Genomic DNA, 18,669 nt, shown 5'->3' with positions numbered 1-18,669 from the left:
CCATCGGTAAAAGCAGCCACTGTCCCTTGGACTTGGGGCTTTGTCTCCAGAGAACTGAGGCCTGGGTGATAGAGAAAGAAGAATGAGAGAGTATGTGGAGGGAGGCAGAGTCTAGGGCCAGGACTGACCTCTGTCACTCTTTAGAATGGTGCTCAGAGGAGGGAGTCAGAGAGTAAGGCCAAGGTGGGGACACAGGTCAGACAGAAGCTGCGGACAATGAGCATGTTCTGTTGCTCAAAAGCGTATGTGCATTTGCACGTGTGTGCAGATGTGTGCGTACATATGCAAATGATTTGGTGCAGAGCTAAAAGCCTTCCAGAAAGATCCAGCAGGGGTGGGGTAGGAAGAGGCAAACCAAATCTGAACAACCTGAAAATTGAAAGAAGCTGTGCTTCTGGCCATGACATCACTGCTCCCCTCTAAAAGTGTCCAGTGGGACCTCCCCGGTCAGAAGAAAGGAATGGTGAAAATTAACAACACATTACAGCTAGATTGCTTTCTTTATTGTTTCACCAGAGAGAGGAGGCCTGGAGCCATAGGTGGGCTTTTCCTCGCTAGTCTCAGAACTCTCCCTCCCTTAAAAATAATAACTACTAGGAAGAGAGCTTAGGTTCCCACCAAGTGACCTGTAATTGCACCCTGGTAGCACAGCCTGGAGCCTGTCACTGGACTGAACCCATAGTAGTGGTGGCCATTGACCTCTTCATATAGCACTCACACACCACACTGCTCCTTCTCACAAATCAGGCCTTCTGCTGCTTACTTGTGTCCAGCATGTGTGGCCAGCTCTGCCACTCTAGAATTTGTCTCCTTCTGTAGTGCTGTCCAGAAGGGCTCAGGCCTTTCATTTCTCTGCCAGTTCACAGTAGAACCTCCCAGAACAGCTAGGGTGGAAAGCACTATCAAAAGTGCCTTTGATACTTTTGTTACTTAAATTTTATACTAAAGAAAGTATATCACATTAGAGCTATGGATGACGGGGCTGGGCAGTGGTGTACCAGGTTAAATGCACATAATAAGAGCTGTGGGTGACAGCAATGCTGTTTAGGAGACAGTTCAGAGTTAGAGGACAGGATTTGCATGTTTGTGGTTCCAGAGGTTCCAGGTTCATTCCCTGGTGACACCATCATACACCAGAGCTGAAAAGTGCTATGGTCTCTCTCTCTCTCTCTCTCTCTCTCTCTCTCTCTCTCTCCTTCTCCCTCTCTCTCTCTCTCTCTCTCTCTCTCTCTCTCCCCCCCCTCATAAAAATAAATGTTTTTATTGCACCAAAGTAAAAGGCTATGGGGTGGGGGGGAGAGGTCCAAAAAGGATGACAGAGGGCCTAGTGGGGGGTGTATTGTTATGTGGAAAACTGAGCAATGTTATGCATGTACAAACTATTGTATTTAGTGTCGAAGGTAAACCATTAATCCCTCGATAAAGAAATTTAAAAAAAATAAACATTTTAAAATTTCTTTTTTAAGTTTTCTTTAAATATTTATTTATTCCCTTTTGTTGCCCTTGTTCTTTTTTATTGTTGCAGTTATTGTTGTTGTTATTAATGTCATCATTGCTAGATAGGACAGAGAGAAATGGAAAGAGGAGGACAGAGAAAGATAGACACCTGCAGACCTGCTTCACCGCCTCTGAAGTGCTCCCCTGCAGGTGGGGAGCCGAGGGCTCAAACCAGGATCCTTAACACAGGTCCTTGCACTTTGTGCCACCTGTGCTTAACCCACTGCGCTACTGCCCAACTCCCAATATTTTAAAAATTCTGACCCAAACCCTCATACATGAGACACATGTGCTCTGCCAATAAGCTACATCACTAGCTCCCAAACAGGAATGTTTTTAAAGAGCTATAAGTATACTCTCTCTTTCTTTTACTCTCCCTCTCTCATTAGTAAGAAGAATAAAATCATGTCAGGAAGGTAGAACACAAAGCATGCATACATGAGCCCATAAATAAAAACAGAATAAAATAAACACCTATAAATGTAATGCAAGTTCATTGGAGAAGCAATTACAAAAGCCAGACCTTCTACCTTCTGCACCCCATAATGATTATGGGTCCGTGCTCCCAGAGAGATAAAGAACAGGAAGTCTCTCAAGGGAAGGGATGGGATACAGAACTCTGGCAGTGGGAATTGTGTGGAATTGTACCCCCTCTTATCGTATAGTCTTGTAGATATTTTTTATTTTATAAATACATTTTTTAATGTAATGCAAGATTTCCCAGGCTCTGCTGTCTGGGACTCAAGAACAATAGGAATTTCTATCAGCCTGGTCCAAGCCACCTTTTTATGGCCCCACTGTGACACCTGCCCAGTCTTTCTGGGTGTCCCCAGGAGCTCTTAATAGGTCTCCAGAGGGGCAATGGTCAGGATCAGGGAGAGATGGGGGCTGCCACTGTGATGCAGATTCTTCATCTGTAAGACACAAAATATAAACTCTGCAAGTAGGACTCAGTCTTAGATCAAGGTATTGTGCTAAAGATCAAATGATCCTGCTGTGATTGAACACTCTGTTGATCTAATGCACTGAACTCACCACTGATGAAGAACTCCATGAATGACACCCCAGTGCTACCATTAACCAGTATCACCAATAGCCACCCTGCTCCCCCAGCCATGCTCCCCTCCCCCTGACAAAGGCCTGCTTTCCAGGCCCAGTTCCTGTGATGTGAATTCAGCCTCTGCTCTCAGGGATCCCTCAGTTCTCAGCCACTGGACTTGGATCAGGCAGCCCACAGACATGTCCAGGCACATCTCTGCCTCACACAAGACTGCAGCTACCCATGAGCATAATCCAGGGACACACAGGCAGACACTCCCCAGGCACACCCCTGCCACTACTCTCTGCTCCCTCCCCTAGGAGGCCAAGGAGGACAAGTAAATCTCTTTTCTTCAGGGGTCTCTGAATTGTCAGACACCCTCTGAGAGGTCACTAAGGAAAGCCAGAAAGAAACTGTCTGCAATCAAAGCAGGCAAATGAGGACAAGAAGGGCACAAGAACAATTGGGGAGGAAGACAGAGCAAAAGGAAGGCTAACAGCAGCTGCCCCCAATTCCTCCCCTATCAGAGTCCGGCACTGCCAATGCAAAGTCAGAAAACCACAAGGCAGCATGCCCCAAACTGGAAATGTCCACCTTATCACTTGCAGATGACCTTGGGCAAGTCTCTTCAACTTCCAGGGGAGCCAAGATTTCCTCACTTAGAACTAGAAGAGCAGTCCAGATTGCATATCAGTTAGTGAGCCAGCAGTGGGCTCCTGAAGTCCCAGGAACCACACATTCCCAGTTTAAGGCCAAGAATCCCAACCTATGAGCTCAGCGCCTCAGGGGAGGCTAAAGAGGCTGAGGTTCAGGGTGAGGCTGTGAGCTGTACTGTTTCCTCTAAACACACACACACACACACACACACACACACACACATACACACACACACACTGTTCACGATGAACCCCTCTGTAGGCCAGCCAACTACTGACTGCACCACAAAGTCAAATCTCCATCCCACCCCCTCCCCTGAAAAGAAGACTCCTCCTCTCTGTGACTTCCTCACTTCCATAAATAGATTATACCCTCCCAGCCAACATTTCAATCATTTGTCATCCCTCCAAGGCCCCTCACAGCCCCCATGGGTGTCTGTGTGGGTATCTGTGGCCTCCTCACCCCTCTGCCTGCTCACTGAGGTGGCTTCCTCCTTGGGTCTCTTGCCACCACTGTCCCTTCAGGTCCTCCTCAGCCACTGCTGGGATAGCACTGTCCACGGGACTCCCCTCATTCAATCAGATCCCACCCCTACTAAGAGAACACAACTTCCCAGACCCTCCACAAATGATTCCATCCCACTCTATCCCCCCCTACTCTGCCCCAGTCCCCAGGTCTCCCTCCAAATGTCCGCCAATGTCTGCCCTGACCAGGTCCCATATAGCCCCGGAAGGATCCTCAGATGTCAACAACCTGCTCCTTCTGAGGGTCCTTCAGAGGCCACAAAACCCTTTGTAACCCTCCCAGCTTGCTGTGCCTTCCTTCCAGGACCTTCCGCTCGGTCCTGGTCACACAGTTCAGTGGTCTCCTCCTGTCCACCACAGTGTCACTCTTAATGAACTGTGTGACAATGGGAGAGTGTCTCAGCTTCTCTGGGCCCCAGCTCCCTCCCCTCCAGGGATGCTGTGGACTTGTGACATCAGTGGTCTCTATGTCCATGCCACCATGAGTGCTTATGCAGTCACTTCTGTTTGTTTCAGGTTACTCAGCTCTGAGCCCTCCTGTAAAGGGACATCTGCGTTGTATCTGCTGCGCCTGACCTGCCTCCTTGTAGCCATGAGTGCTTCCCCCTCTGGTTCCATACCCAGGAGCCAAGCAGGCCTGACTCCACAGCATCCACTTTGGGGTACAAAAGGATGGGGAATCCCTTCACCACCACTGGATCTTTGAGGTGCTTTCAGAAATGCCAACCCATGATTCTCAAGTGACCGCCACTAGAGACAGACCACTGCCCACTGGCTGATGGTCGGTGCATCCATTTGCATGAAATTAGTCACAGTTAGCCTCAGGTCACTGCATGAGGCCTCACAAAGGTCCATCCTGAGCGAGTTCAGTGTAAACTCCCCACTCCCAAAGAGGCCATGGCCCCTAGTCCCATGTCTCCATAGGACAGAAGGCAGGGGCTGTTATGGCCCTACTCAGATGGCATGCAGATTTCTGAAAAAAGCAGGAGGATAAATAGGACATATTAGGGTTGTGGAAGGGGTCTGGGAGAATCTGAGGAACAGGAGATGGATTCATTCTGACCAGGCTCCAGGAACAGATTCTGACAGACAGGTCCCAAGGGAGGGAATGCTTCTACCCACAGTCTCTATGTTCTTCCCTAGCAGAACAAACAGACCCTCCTCATCCCTGGTGACCTCACAGAATGCAGGAGTCCATCCAAAAGGAGACCAGAGAAACAGCAACATATTATTCCTTGCTATCTATGTCTGCTTTGCTCATGGGGTACAGCCTGAAGGGCTGCATGGAAGAGGAAGACCAGAAAAATCACAAACTAGCGCACAGCTCCTTGTCATAGGGTGCAGTCCAGAGGTCTCCTTGGAGGAGAACTACTGCACCATCTGACAGGGGACGGCTCCCTCCAACTTCTCAAATGTGAAATACTTAAAGGTCATTTCCCATCTTCCACAGGTACCAGCTGTGATGATGTTCTTTTCCAAAAAGCCTGCAGTAGGTGGCAGTTCTGACTTCTATCCAGCTTTGACAGCTGCTGTGGAGAATGACCAGATCCCTGACTGCTGTGACTGGAAAGCTTGCCTGTGGGGCGCTTCAGTCCTCCCAGCACCTCTTGCCAGCCCAAGGAAGGGCCCCCAGCCCACTTCCTCTTTCCTAGAATAGAAATAGGCCCAGCCTCACTCACTCGCAGGGGCAACATTTCTCAGGCCTTTTGCTACTGCTGCCCTCTATTCTTCCCTGCATTCTTTTAGTCCCTCTTTTGCACCACCCAAGTGTTCTGTGCACAGCTCTTTCTGGTTTGATCTCCCCCTTTAAGCTTTCCTACTGAGACTCCTACAGCACCCCGCCTTCTGGGCTTTCTTCCAATTCCCACCCCCCACCCCCGCCCTCTTCATGCCTGGGTCACCTCTGTCCCTTCTTCTCCTGAGTCCCCAGCCTCAACTGCCCTCCCCCCATTCCCAGGCCCTGTGCCACCCTCTCTCAAGTCCGGAAGAAAGCTGGCCTGAGAAATCAGTCTCCGCCCCCCTCCCCTTCCCCCTCCCCAGCACACAAAAGGGACAGAGGCACCAGATGGCCTGGTGCTAGCAGTGGAGCTCAGGGAGGCAGCCGCCCCACCAAGGGCCCGGCTGCTGCCCAACCCAGCCGCCCAGCTGGCAGAAGAGCAGGGAGTGAAGCCAGCTCCCCCTGCCAGCTCTCTCCGCCCAGCCTGCCCCAGGCCCACCCGGGGAGGAGCTCACGCCTACCAGCTGAAAACCAGACAGAGTCACCTCATGTCTGAGCCTCAAGTGCCAGGGGCAGGGTCCAGTGGCTGTGGGGACACAGGCTTTTCCAAAAGGAGGACAAGAGTTCCCTGCCAGTCCCCTTTTTCTTTGGGACAGGCTGTGTCAAAGAGGATTCAGCAATGAGTGCAAGGCCACAGAGAGGCTAGCAGCAGCTCTGCACCCCCACCCCCACTGCCACCCCAGAGCCCCAGAAGGTTTTTTTGTTTGTCTTTGTTTTTTTCCAAAGAAGGTCTAGTGATTCAGAGTACAGTGCTCAATTCTATCACTCTCAGCACTTAGTTGAGTGGGGATTGTGCTGTCATATACTATGACATTCCCAATGCTTCCACGGGGGAGGGGGGTCTGGACCCCATTTTACAGATGAGAAACCAAGAACTTCCAAAGAACAAAAAAAAAACTTGCCTCTAGTATCAGGGTCAAGAAGACCTATTAACAAGATTTCAGCTGCTCTTTCAGTTAAGAAAGATGAGTCTTGCTAAGGCAACATGTCAAAACTGGGCCCTGCCCTATCTTTTTGCCCAAAATTCCATCCACCCCCAAAGCCTTAAGAAAAGAATGTCAAGGAACAGAGCAGAAGCTTCCAGTTTCAGGCGGTCACTGCCAGAGCCCGAGGAACACTTTACAAATCTAGGTCTGGGTTGTGGCTCTGGAGGTTGCTTGGTAGTACAGCATATGCCTAGCATGTGTGAGGCCCTAGGTTCAATCCCTGCATGGGAGCATCATGGACATTAGGGGAAATTCATGGGTGGTGGAATGGTGTTACTGCCTGTTTCCTTCTCTCTCTCCTCTCTCTCTCTCTCTCTCTCTCTCTCTCTCTCTCTCTCTCTCTCTATTCTCCCTAAATAGTAACAAAAATTGTCCGGAGGCCATTCAGTAATAATGCACATTCATGAGGACCTGAGTTCACTTCCTGGTGCCATGTAAAATTAATAAAAATCTAGATTCCTGGGCCCCACCAGGAGATGTTGTGTGGAGGGGGAACTGTAGGCAGTCCCATACCCCATTGACCCATATGACCACAGTCTTATGACTTTGGTAAAAGACTTTGATCTCTGCAGCCTCAGTTTCCAAATACAAAGAAACAGAGATAATCTTGTTTACTTCACCAGCATGAAATGAGTGTCTCACAGAGCTTGGCAGGGAGCCAGACATATGTAGACAGACACTCAATGATGTCACCCCTGTCACTTCCCTTCAGAAACCTGAGGTTCCAGAGTCCAAGCTTCAGAAACTGAAATGAAAGGGGTGTTGCCCGGAACTCACTCACAGTGTACTGACCTTTGATTTTCACCTTCATAAAAACTCTTTGTTACTGTCTTTGGGGCCAGCCAACGCCCACAGGGTTTCAGTACAGAAGCCAGCTCAGGGCAGGTGATTTCTAAAGGTGTGACCTCTGCTCTCAGACCTTCCATGGAAAGGACTTGAAACTGACCCACTCCCTCCACAAAAGGTCAAGGCAAGCTTTGCAGAGCATTTTGGGAAACCTGATTGTCTATCAAACAGCCCTCATCCACCAAAACACATATGCCCGACCCTCTTGAACCAACCCCCACCCCCGAAGTGACACACACAGCCCAGGTCTCAGAGTTGCCCTGCATGTCCATTATCAGTCCCTCTGGACACTCTCCCAGCAAACTCACCTCCCCAGTTTGCTCATTTGAGGATGTGTTTGTGAGAGAGAGAGAGAGAGAGAGAGAGAGAGAGAGAGACAACTAGAGCATCACTCTGGCATATGCAGTGCTAGGAATCAGGTCTCATGAGTGCAAATCCAGTGCTCTATCTACTACACACACCCGCCCCCACTTTGAAAGACAGTGGTCTCCAAGTGCACCTGTCACTGTCAACCCTGAGCTAACAGACTTCCTAGAGTAGGCCCACTTCCAGCCCCTAGATGAGAACCTTGTTGTCAATATTTTGTTTTGTTTTTTGTCCTTTTCAGGGAGCAGACATGGGCTCCATAAACCCCCAGGAATACTAAGAGTCTGCTCAGTCAACATGCAGCACTGGTGGAGGCCTGTCCTTTCAGCATCCTGTTGGGCACATTCCCCTCCATTTCCTCCCCCTCAGCTTGGAGATTCAGAGCAGGTGGCCCCTCCCTGTTTTCTAGATGAGCCATCAAGCCTGGCCCATTCCTACCAGATCCAGCAGTTGGCAGGTTTGGGATTCAGAACTCCATCCCAGGTCTTTCAGCTCCTAGATGAGACTATCGGCTGCTCTAGCTGACCCTCACCTCCCCAGCTGCTCCCTTTAGCAACCTCTCAAAAATCATCTGGACTCTTTCTCTCTCTTGTTGAGATCACTAACAAGTCCACTACCAGCACTCCCAATTGATCTGCTGATTCTCATTCTTTTAATTGATTTTTTAATGATTTATTCATTTAGGAAAGGGGAGGGAGGGAAGGAGGGAGGGAGAGAGAGAGAGAGTGAAAATGAACCAGCACATTGAGTATGCAGTGCCAGGGATTGAACTCAGGACCCCAAACACATAAATGCTGCATTCTCCACAGTGCCACCTCCTACCCTATCTGGTTGATTCATACATGTTTTTCCAGACCTGGTGGGAAGCTTAACATCAGAGCATAGGGCTTGTGTCCAAACTCCCAGAGGCCCCAGGCTCTCTCCCTGGTACCTCCATATGCCACATCAGAGCAGTGCTCTTTCTAATATGATAACAATAGTAGTAATAATAGTAATGAAATACAGTAAATCTTTAAAACATATACCCATTTTCCACAGCAGCCAGAAGGTCCCTTTCCAGAGGTGATCATGGTGTTCCCCTCCCTCATATAAAGTGGTCAGACCCTGTCTGAGGTAGACTTGGCCTCTGCCTCCCAGTCACACGAGTCCCTGGAGTTCAGTGGGCTGTTGTTGTTGTTGGATTGAACACAGAGAAATTGAGAGAGGATGGGAAGACAGAGAGGGGGAAAGAAAGACAGACACTTGCAGACCTCTCTTAGCATGGGGTCTCTGCATTTGATATTTCTCTCCTCTGTTCTTGTCATTCTGTGTCCATCTGGAATATGTTATTTACTTCTTAGTTTTTGTTTCATTTCATTTGTTTTGTTTGGTTTCTCTTCACTACACAGTGCCTCCTCACCATGTAAGCTATGCAAGCTAGTTTTGCCCACTCCCCTCCCCTCTCTCCCCTCCCCGCCCCATACTGTTCCCCTGTGCCTGCAACCACATCTGCCAAGGGGACTGGTCAGAGATGGTGTGCTCCAGGCTGACCACAGGAGGAGAGGGAGCTGGGCCAGTGCCCTTGCTGCTGAGCCTTCCAGGAGCCAGGTGAACAAGTACATCAAGACTAGGGTGTGGAGAAGAAAGCCAAGCTTTTGGCTGAGGAGGGAGAGTTATTTGGAAATTGAGAAGGTAAAGAAAGGAAGATAGAAATGTTAAGTGTGTGGTGGTTACTGTGCTTTTTTTTTTAATAATTAATTTTTCCTCCAGGGTTATTGCTGGGGCTCAGTGCCTGCTCCACAAATCCACTGCTCCTGGAGGCTATTTTGTTGTTGTTGTTGTTGTTGTTGTTGCATGTTGTTTATCATTGTTGTTGTTATCATTGCTGTTGTTGTTGGATTGAACAGAGAGAAATTGAGAGAGGACAGGAAGACAGAGAGGGGGAAAGAAAGACAGACACTTGCAGACCTGCTTCACGGCCTGTGTAGAGGCCCACCCCTGCAGGTGGGAAGCTGGGTACTCGAACCTGGTTCCTTGCACCAGTCCTTGCACTTTGCGCCATGTGCACTTAACTCGCTGCACTACCACCCTACCCCCTATTTATTTATTTTTTATGAAAGAGATAGAGAGAAACCTCAGAGCTTTAGGCATGAAAGTCTTTTGCATAACCATCAAGCTTTCTCCCCTGTCCACTGTGACTTCTTAAAGGGCACTCAAGGAGGATTTCTCTAGTGGTTGAACCTAAATAAGCAAATGCAAAAACATCAAGAAAATAGAGGAACTGGAGGGCTGGGGAAACAGTATAATGGTTATGCAAAAGACATTCATGCCTGAGGCTCTGAGGTTCTAGGTTCAATCCCCAGCACTAGAGCTGGGCAGTGCTCTGGTCTTTCTTTCTCTTTGCATCTCATTAAAAAGTAAATAAATAAAATATTAAGAAAGAAGGAGATAGAGGAACTGGAAAGAATGTTCTGAATGCTCTGAGTGTGGGTGCGAACTTGGACGCATGCATGTGGGCTCACATGAGCCCCAGGGAGGCCTCTTCCGGAAGAGAAGAAAGGGGAGAGGTGGGGTTGAGGGAGAAGAAGGAGGAAAAGTAGAGGGTGGTGTGGGCGTGGAGAAAGAACTGTCACAAACAAAGCAGCCAGTTGACCACAAAGTGGGAGTAGCTGGTTTCTAGATGGCCTTCACAGTGGCAGTCACGGGGCTGAGGAAGTTGCCCAGCATATGCTGACTTCAGTGAGCAGCCAGTGTAGAGACACTGTGGGGTTTGGAGGGACTGTTAATGGGTTGTGTTTCTCCTGGGCATCAAAGAGGGACACTATCCAGCAGAGGCTAGGGCCCCACCTGCAGGGGGAAGCTTCATGAGTGGTGAAGCAGGGCTGCAAGTGTCTCAGTCTCTTCACTTCTCTATCTCCCCCTCCTCTCTCAATTACTCCCTGTCTCTATCCAATAGTTAAATAAATAAAAATAGTAAAAAAAAAAAAAAAAGGAGAGGGTGGGGAAGGCTCCAGATCTGAAGCTACCTAGAGGCCACCAGGAGGACTGGGTCAGTGATAAGAGTCTACATGAGGATGATAACCAGGAAGTGGATCCAAGAGATATCTAGGTTGTATGGAAAGTCAGTACAGGAGGTAGGGATGAAAGAAAGTGGGGGGGGGGAGTTCAATGATGCTCACATTTCAGGGAGTCAGACTCACAGCCAGGTACACAGAAGCTGGTGCAAGTCCCTAAAGGACACTCAGATAGCATCCAGCATAGAACCCACCTATAAAATGGGCTGACAATTCACAGAATCAAAAGAGAAGATGTGGGCTCAGGCTCCGTGGGAAAGCGCCATGGGAAAGCTGGCACGTGGCAGAATGCAAGTAGATGTTGAACTTGAAGGTGCTCATGATCACGGATGTTCCTTTATATTAAATACCAGGACGGTGAGTGTGTGGGCAGTTCCCTCTTTTCATCATACATAATCCCCACAGGGAAGTCCTGGCATGGTAGAGAGAACCATGGTCAAGTTGCCAGGACACAAGCTGCTGGAAAGGAAGTTCTGGACATCCACCTCCTCAGCTCCCACACCCAAGCTGGCCTTTACCTCTCCCCACCCCAATCTCCCTGCCCCAGTGGGACTCCAAAGGCTAGGAGGTGCTTCCTAGCCTGACTCAGGCAAACCAAGCACCCTGCTTCTGCCTGTGAGCCCCAGAGGCAAGTCTCACTCTGGGAAGATAAACAGGTTCTCCCTGGCACTCTAGGCCTCCACCTCTGGCTGCAGTGGGAGATTGATTCTCAGGAAGGAAAATGACCTGTGGTTGCAGAATTGCATGTGACATTTCCCCCAGTCAGCCTGTGAGCTCCTTGAAGCCCCCAGCTCCCCAATTTCTTCCTGGCATCTGGCACCACACCCATCTGAGTAATGGGTTGAGGAAGGTTTGTTGACTTGCAATCTCTCTGTGCTTGGCTTCTGATTCTAAGTCCGGGTCTTCTTCCAGGAGAGCAAAGTCAGATGCAGTCCTCAAAACTCAACAGGGAGATGTTATACATGTGGTTTCAAAGTAAGCATTATCCAGAGCCAACAGCCCCTGTCATTTCCTTCTCCTTCAACACTCTGCTCCTCCCTCCGCCCAACCTGTGATGCTGGGCATCTGAGGGATAAATTCCCAAGTCAGCCTAAGATAACACATCAGGTCTCTAGTGGAAAGAGTTCAGCCAGGATATGAAATCAACCCAAGTCCCCAGAGACAGATGGGTGGACTAAGAAGTTGACACATATATACACAATGGAATACTTCTCAGCTATGAGAAAAGATGGAATAGATGCAGTTGCATGGACAGAACTAGAGAAGGTTTTGCCAAGAGAAATAAGCCAAAAGAAGAAGGACAGGTAGATAGCCTAATGGTTATGCAAAGAGACTCTCATTTTTGAAGCCTGAGGCTTCAAAGTTTCAAGTTCAATCCCCCACACCACCTCCATAATCTAGAATTGTGTAAAGCTCAGGTAAATAAAAAATAATAAAGAAATAATAAAGACATATATCAAGTGATCTCATGTACATGTGAAATACAGAAAACAAAACAAGGGATCAATGTCAAAGGGAAGCAAGCCCTAGATTGACTGCAGAACTGAGGCCAAAAGTGGGGCTTAGGGTGTAGGGGAGGGGAGTAAATGTTAAGGGTGAAGGGGGGATGGGGACAACAGACTCTGGCGGAAGGCTACTTGTATTTTGGTGGAGAGTAGTAACATACATCAGCAAGAAGTGTGAAACTGAACCCCTAAATCATACAGCTATGTAAACCAGTGCCACCACAATAAAAATCACATTTTTTAAAAATGGAGAGAAGTTAGACCTCCAAATTACATTACCTTTAGGCAAGAGCTTTTCTCAGTGGTCTCAAAACCCTGGTCAACAGAGCATCAGAGTGGAGCAAAAGACACTAAATTTCCCAACACACTCCTGGGGACTTGTCGCTAATGTATGCCAATTGACACCACCACCATCCACCCCCCTTCCCTCCACATCTGTTCTTCTGCTGGGTCGCCTCTTAGAGTCTCTGGGCAGAAAAGTCATGGGCCCAACAAGCTACTGCAATAACCCTGGGTAGACAGCTCCAAGCAGTCACCAGCCCTCCTGGGGTTTCCCCATTCTGCCCTGGACTTGGGTTACTGGCACTTGGCCCAGCCTCTGAGCCTTGCAGGTGAGAAGTCTCCATCTGGAGAACAATCAATGTTGATTTCAGAGATTTGGGAGACCTGGGGAGATGCTCCTAAATGAGATCCCCCTTCCAGCAGACTGCCAGTTGCCTAGCAACCGTGGGCTCAGCTCTGGGAAATTGGAGCTCACTCAGCAGCCCCCTGTGCTCAGATGAGCTCTGTGTGACCCACTAGGGGGGAATGTGCTGTGGCTGATAATTATCAGGGGTAACAGCCATAATCCCAGACCTGCTATTACCATGTTTACTGGGGAGCAGGGAGCGATTGCGACAGGAGCTCAAGCCACTGGCCTTTCCCAGGCTCTCACCCTTCCCGCCCCATGCTGACTCAGGGAGCAGGAATCGCCTGGGGCAGTTCCCAGGAGGAGAAGCTACTGCCTCAGAGCACCCCAGGGCTCTGCAGCACCGGTTCTGCCACTTAAAATGCTCCCCAAAGCTGCAAACCATAGGAGGAAGGGAGGAAGGGAGGCACTAGGCACACACCCTTGGCCTGGGCCATGGTAAGAGGCATCTGTGGCCAAGAGGACCAGAGGTGCTGCTTGGGATGGGAAGAGGAGTATGTTAAGGAGAGTTCAGACTATATTCTTCCTTCTAGAAGTCAATGATTGACCCCTCTGACCTCCTTCCAGTGTGACTCACCCAAGGTCAGGTTAAGAAAGAGGAAGAGATGTCACACTGAGGCTGTTAAGCCCCCTTCTGTGTCTCTTCCCTGACCCTCCTGGTCCCTAGGAAGAAATGCCATATAATGCAAGAGACCCACAAGGAAGGAAAACAGAAGTCTATAAACCATGCCAGTTGCTTCTCTCTCTTGGGAACTCCCTTGTTTATGAGCTACTGGCCTATGTTTTATGGGTGAAAAAAAAACCACCCAGACTTTCAGCCAATCATCTCTCTGAAAATACATCACCCTTCTAAAAAGTCTTCCACTTCTGCCTTCTGTCTACATCCACTAGGCCTTGAGTTCTAAATCCTGGTTTAAGCAACACTATCCTGATGTGTCCTCTCCCCTGTTGTGGGGCTTTCTCTCCCTCCAGGAAGCAAAGAGGCCCAACTTGGATTTAGGACCATGAAGACCAACTAACTAATTAAAGCCCTGAAACTCGGGCTGTTACATCCTGGCATGACATTAGACAAAAGCTAGTTGTCAAAAGTTCCCATTTTATAGATGAAAAAACTGAGGCTCGGGGAAGAAAAGTGGCTGGCCTATAGTCCACACTGCCCATTAGGAATGGTATAGCATCCAGAGTCCAGTCTTTCTAACTTCCGTTCTATGCTTCTCTCCAGTCTACCAACCTTCCCCCTGATGTTCCTTGCATTTTGAGTTCATATCACAGAACACAATTCTGCAGCTTAATGCCCTTCTCAGAACCATTTTTTTCATCTATTTTAAACAAAGAAGAGAGGGCCCTGGACAGTAGCGCAACAGGTTAAGTACACGACACAAAGCACACGGATCGGCATAAGGATCCCGGTTCGAGCCCCCCAGCTCCCCACCTGCAGGGGAGTTGCTTCACAGGCAGTGAAGCAGGTCTGCAGGTGTCTGTCTTTCTCTCCCCCTCTCAGTCTTCCCTTCCTCTCTCGATTTCTCTGTCCTATCCAGCAACAATGACAGCAATAACAATAATAATAACAACAATAATGATAAACAACAAGGGCAACAAAAGGGAAAAAAATAGCCTCCAGGAGCAGTGGATTTGTAATGCAGGCACCAAGCCCTAGCAATAACCCTGGAGAATAAATAAATAAATAAATAAATAAACAAATGGAAGAAGGTGGGGGTAGGTAGCATAGTGGTTATGCAAAGAGACTCTCATGCATGAAACTCCAAAATCCAGGTTCAGTCCCCTGCACCACCATAACACCAGAGTTGAGCAGTGCTCTGGAAGAAAAAAGACAGAGGGGGCGGGGGGATGGGGGGGTTGGTGGCAAGAGAGCAAAAGGGACAGGTAAAGAGAGAGGACAAACACTTCAGTACCACTCCATCATCCATGAAGCTCCTCTGGTGCCATCCATGATGCTTTATGTGGTGTTGGGGCTTGAGCCCAAGGTCTCATACACAGAAATGAATATAACCTACTGATGAACATCTCCCAGTCCCATATACTATTTTTTTCTCTGGTGCTGGCACTATGAATCCACTACTCTCAGTGGTCATTTTTCTTTCTAGTTTGTCCTTTGATAAGACAGAGAGAAATTGAGAGGGGAGTGGGTGATAAATAGAATGATAGACACCTGTACTATCTTTTTAAAAATTTAATGGTGTGGGGGCTGGAAGTAGCATAGCGGGGTTAAGCGCAAATGGCACAAAGTACAAGGACCAGCATAAGGATCCCAGTTCCAGCTCCTGGCTCCCCAACTGCAGGGGAGTCGCTTCACAGGTGGTGAAGCAGGTCTGCAGGTGTCTATCTTTCTCTCTCCCTCTCTGTTTTTTCCCCCTCTCTCCATTTTTCTCTGTCCTATCCAACAACAATGACATCAATAACAACAACAGTAATAACTATAACAAGGGCAACAAAAGGGTTAAAAAAGCAAATTTTAAAAAGTTTTTTTTAGGGAGTCAGGCGGTAGTGCAGCGGGTTAAGCGCAGGTGGTGCAAAGCTCACGGACTGGTGTGAGGATCCTGGTTCGAGTCCCCGGCTCCCCACCTGCAGGGGAGTCGCTTCACAGGTGGTGAAGCAGGTCTGCAGGTGTCTGTCTTTCTCTCCCCCCTCTCTGTCTTCCCCTCCTCTCTCCATTTCTCTATGTCCTATCCAACAACAACATCAACAACAATAACAATAATAACTACAACAACAAAACAAGGGAAACAAAAGGTGAATAAATAAATAAAAATTATTTTAAAAGTTTTTTTTAATCTAACGTTTGGGGGCTGGGTGGTGGCACACCCAGTTAAGTGCACATATCACCATACAGAAGGACCAGGGTTTGAACCCCAAATCCCCACCTGCATGGGGGAGGTTTCACAAGCTGTGAAGTAGGACTGCAGGTGTCTGTCTTTCTCTCCTCTCTATCTACTCATCCTCTCTCTATTTCTCTCTGTCCTAACTAATAAAAATTAGAAAGGAAAAGATGGCTGCGGGGAGCAGTAGATTCGTAGTTCCAGCACCAAGTTCCTGGAGAAATTTTTTAAAAATACAACATTGTAGGATTAAATAATTAAACACCTGGACTTCTCTATCCCCACCCCACTCCTCAAAGAAAGATTTACAACAAATGTCTGAATCGATCCCCAAAGCACTGTTTTTAGGAAAATGAAGTTGATAGTAACATTTCTCTCTCTTAGTACATAAGTTGGAAAGTCAAGGGTAGAAAGAATTTCCCTCAGCCATCACAAAGATGAGTCAAATTAAGTTTTCCTAGTGGCTAGGTGGTGGCACACCCAGTTAAGTGCATACATCACCATGCACAAGGACCTGGGTTCAAGCCCCTGCTCCCCACCTGCAGGAGGAAAGATTCATGAGTGGTCAAGCAGATCTGCAGGTCTCTCTTTCTCTCCTTCCCCTCTCGATTTCTCTGTCCTATGAAAACAAAATAGAAAGACTTTTTTTAAATAAAAAAAAAAACTGGCCAATGGGAGCAGCGGATGTGTAATGCAGGCAATGAGCCCCAGTGATAACACTGGTGGCAATATAAATAAATAAATAAATAAATAAATAAATAAATAAATAAATAAATAAATTGGGGGTCAGGCGGCAGCACAGTGGGCTAAGCGCACATGACACAAAGCACAAGGATCTGTGTAAGGATCCCAGTTTGAGCTCCTGGCTCCCCACCTGCGGGGGGGGGGGGGTCACTTCACAAGCAGTGAAGCAGGTCTGCAGGTGTCTATCTTCCTCTCCCCCTCTCTGTCTTCCCTCCTCTCTTGATTTCTCTCTCTCCTATCCAACAACATCAATGACAACAGTAACAACAACAACAATGATAAACAACAAAGGCAACAAGAGAGAAAAATGGCCTCCAGGAGCACTGGATTCAAATGCAGACACCAAGCCCCAGCAATAACCCTGGAGGCAAAAAATAAAATAAATCAATTAAATTGAAAATAAATAGTAAAAAATTAAAATTAAAAAGTCTTCCTTTTTCCTGATTCAGTTCCTGACATCTTTCCTTCCTCCTTCCACTGCTCTCCAGGTCTCCATTACTCTGAAGTACTAACCAGCCAGACAAACTGTCTCAGGTGGCCCTGCTGACAAAAAGCTAGACACTGCCAGAGCAACCTTGCCATGTTAACTTCTGAGTTAACATGCCTCCTCTTACTAGCCCCTGCTCCCTGAACTTCCTCCTTGAGTAGAAGGAGCATTTTCCCCTTTCTCTTGTCTTTTTTCACTTTCTCAGATCCCTGCCCCTCTCATCCCCTGCTTTTTTGTGTCCCGAGAGGGAAAGCACTTCTACTTCATCTTCATGTTAAGATGACCCCCTAGGCCTGGAGTCCCAGCAGGATCAGAGAGAGCATGGAGAGAAAGGTAGGGGTGGGGAGGAGTTGCACTAAAGACCTGACACCTACCTGGGACTTAACACTTGCACGTGATGAGACCCTGTGGAGGCTGATCCCCAGATGAGCACAGGACTTGAGCACTGGGAGCCCAGAGATCAAAGGCCCTGCCTGGCAATTAGTTGGTGAGTCTCTCACTGTCTCCTGCTTCCCATCCCCTAGGGTTTTTTCACTCTCCTCCCCCTGGCACTCTCAATGACTTCCCTCCAGAGAAAATTCCTAAGCTGGTGCCTCCCTGGCTAGAAAGTGAGGAAGGGAGGTCCCTTGGGGGACAGCAGCGGGAACAAGAGATGGGTCCCTAAGCATAGCTGGCCATGGGTCTGTAAGCACATGTGGCCACAAGGACAGAGACCCTGGGGCAGAACAGTAAGAGGGGCTCACTGATGAGCTAAGTAGGAGGAACTCACACTCAAGAGTGCAGGGCAGCCCAATTGGCTGGCACCTGCCCCTCTCCCCTCCTGGGCTTCCTCACCAAGCCCAGCCAGGCCAGATGTCTGCCAGATTTCCAGAAAGGCGGGGAGATCTAGTCCCTGGGAGGTGGAGGGGGATGGTGTCCAGACACTTACCCTGGCCCCAACCTCCCCCACCCTAGTCCCAGGGCGTCATGGGAGGAGACTCTGCTGAGAACTCTATGAAGCTGGGAGTGGGGGAAGGGAGGACAGAGGCCTCACAGTCCAGAAAGATGATGACTAAACTTTAGCGAGGAGCTGACCCAGCCTGCTGGAGTCTTTCCCCAAGAGCTTCCCAGGGGCCAATGGGCTGACTGAGTCCAGAACCAACCAGCTGAGCTTACCTGTGGGCCAGTGACATACTGCAACAGTTGGATTACTGGAAAAATCATGAAAAACAGAAAAATATGCCATGACTTTTCCAACAAGCCACTAGTTGACTCCATAGGGAGTCAACACATGTGTGCACATACATCATCAGACAGCTTAAACCTCTGGAGGACAGGAAATTCCATACTTTTTTTTTCTTCCAGCCGAGGCCACAGAAGTAGAGCTGTTAAGTAGTTTTACCCCAAGACAGAGCTGGTATGTAGCAGAGTCAAGAATGGGACCTGGTTGTCATCTGGAAGAGGATCCCAGGCAATGAGTCCCCTCACATAGCCTCACACTGTGACAGAGGAGCGTCTCTAATACCCCATCCTACAAGCAGCACCTCTCAGCCCCCACATCCTCTCTCCTGCCTCCCACCTGCCAGGCATGTTGCAAGACTCCCATTGACCAATGTTTACAGAATGCTCCAAGAAAAATGCCCTAATTGCCAAACTCCTGAGTCACTAGCAGAGTCACCCTGGG

The 18,669-nt window shown here is 48.6% G+C and overlaps 1 long non-coding RNA gene across 3 annotated transcripts in view; it reads right to left on the bottom strand.

Annotated features, from left to right (window-relative positions):
• LOC132540194 (uncharacterized) overlaps window positions 1-18,456 on the bottom strand; it is a 49,680-nt gene extending 31,224 nt beyond the window's left edge. The window contains exons 1-3 of one of the 3 annotated variants that reach the window (XR_009551414.1): window positions 18,335-18,456; window positions 18,162-18,196; window positions 16,315-16,394 (exon numbers count right to left, since the gene is read on the bottom strand). This is a non-coding gene — a long non-coding RNA (uncharacterized LOC132540194). Of the gene's footprint in view, window positions 1-16,314; window positions 16,395-17,380; window positions 17,497-18,161 lie in introns of those variants that run through there. The other 2 variants (XR_009551413.1, XR_009551412.1) reach the window with 2 other exon arrangements.
• Between the last annotated feature and the right edge of the window lie 213 nt (window positions 18,457-18,669).

This window comes from Erinaceus europaeus, chromosome 9, assembly GCF_950295315.1.
Source record: "Erinaceus europaeus chromosome 9, mEriEur2.1, whole genome shotgun sequence".
Classification (NCBI taxonomy): Eukaryota; Metazoa; Chordata; class Mammalia; order Eulipotyphla; family Erinaceidae; genus Erinaceus; species Erinaceus europaeus.
This window is presented reverse-complemented; position numbering and strand designations above follow the sequence as displayed.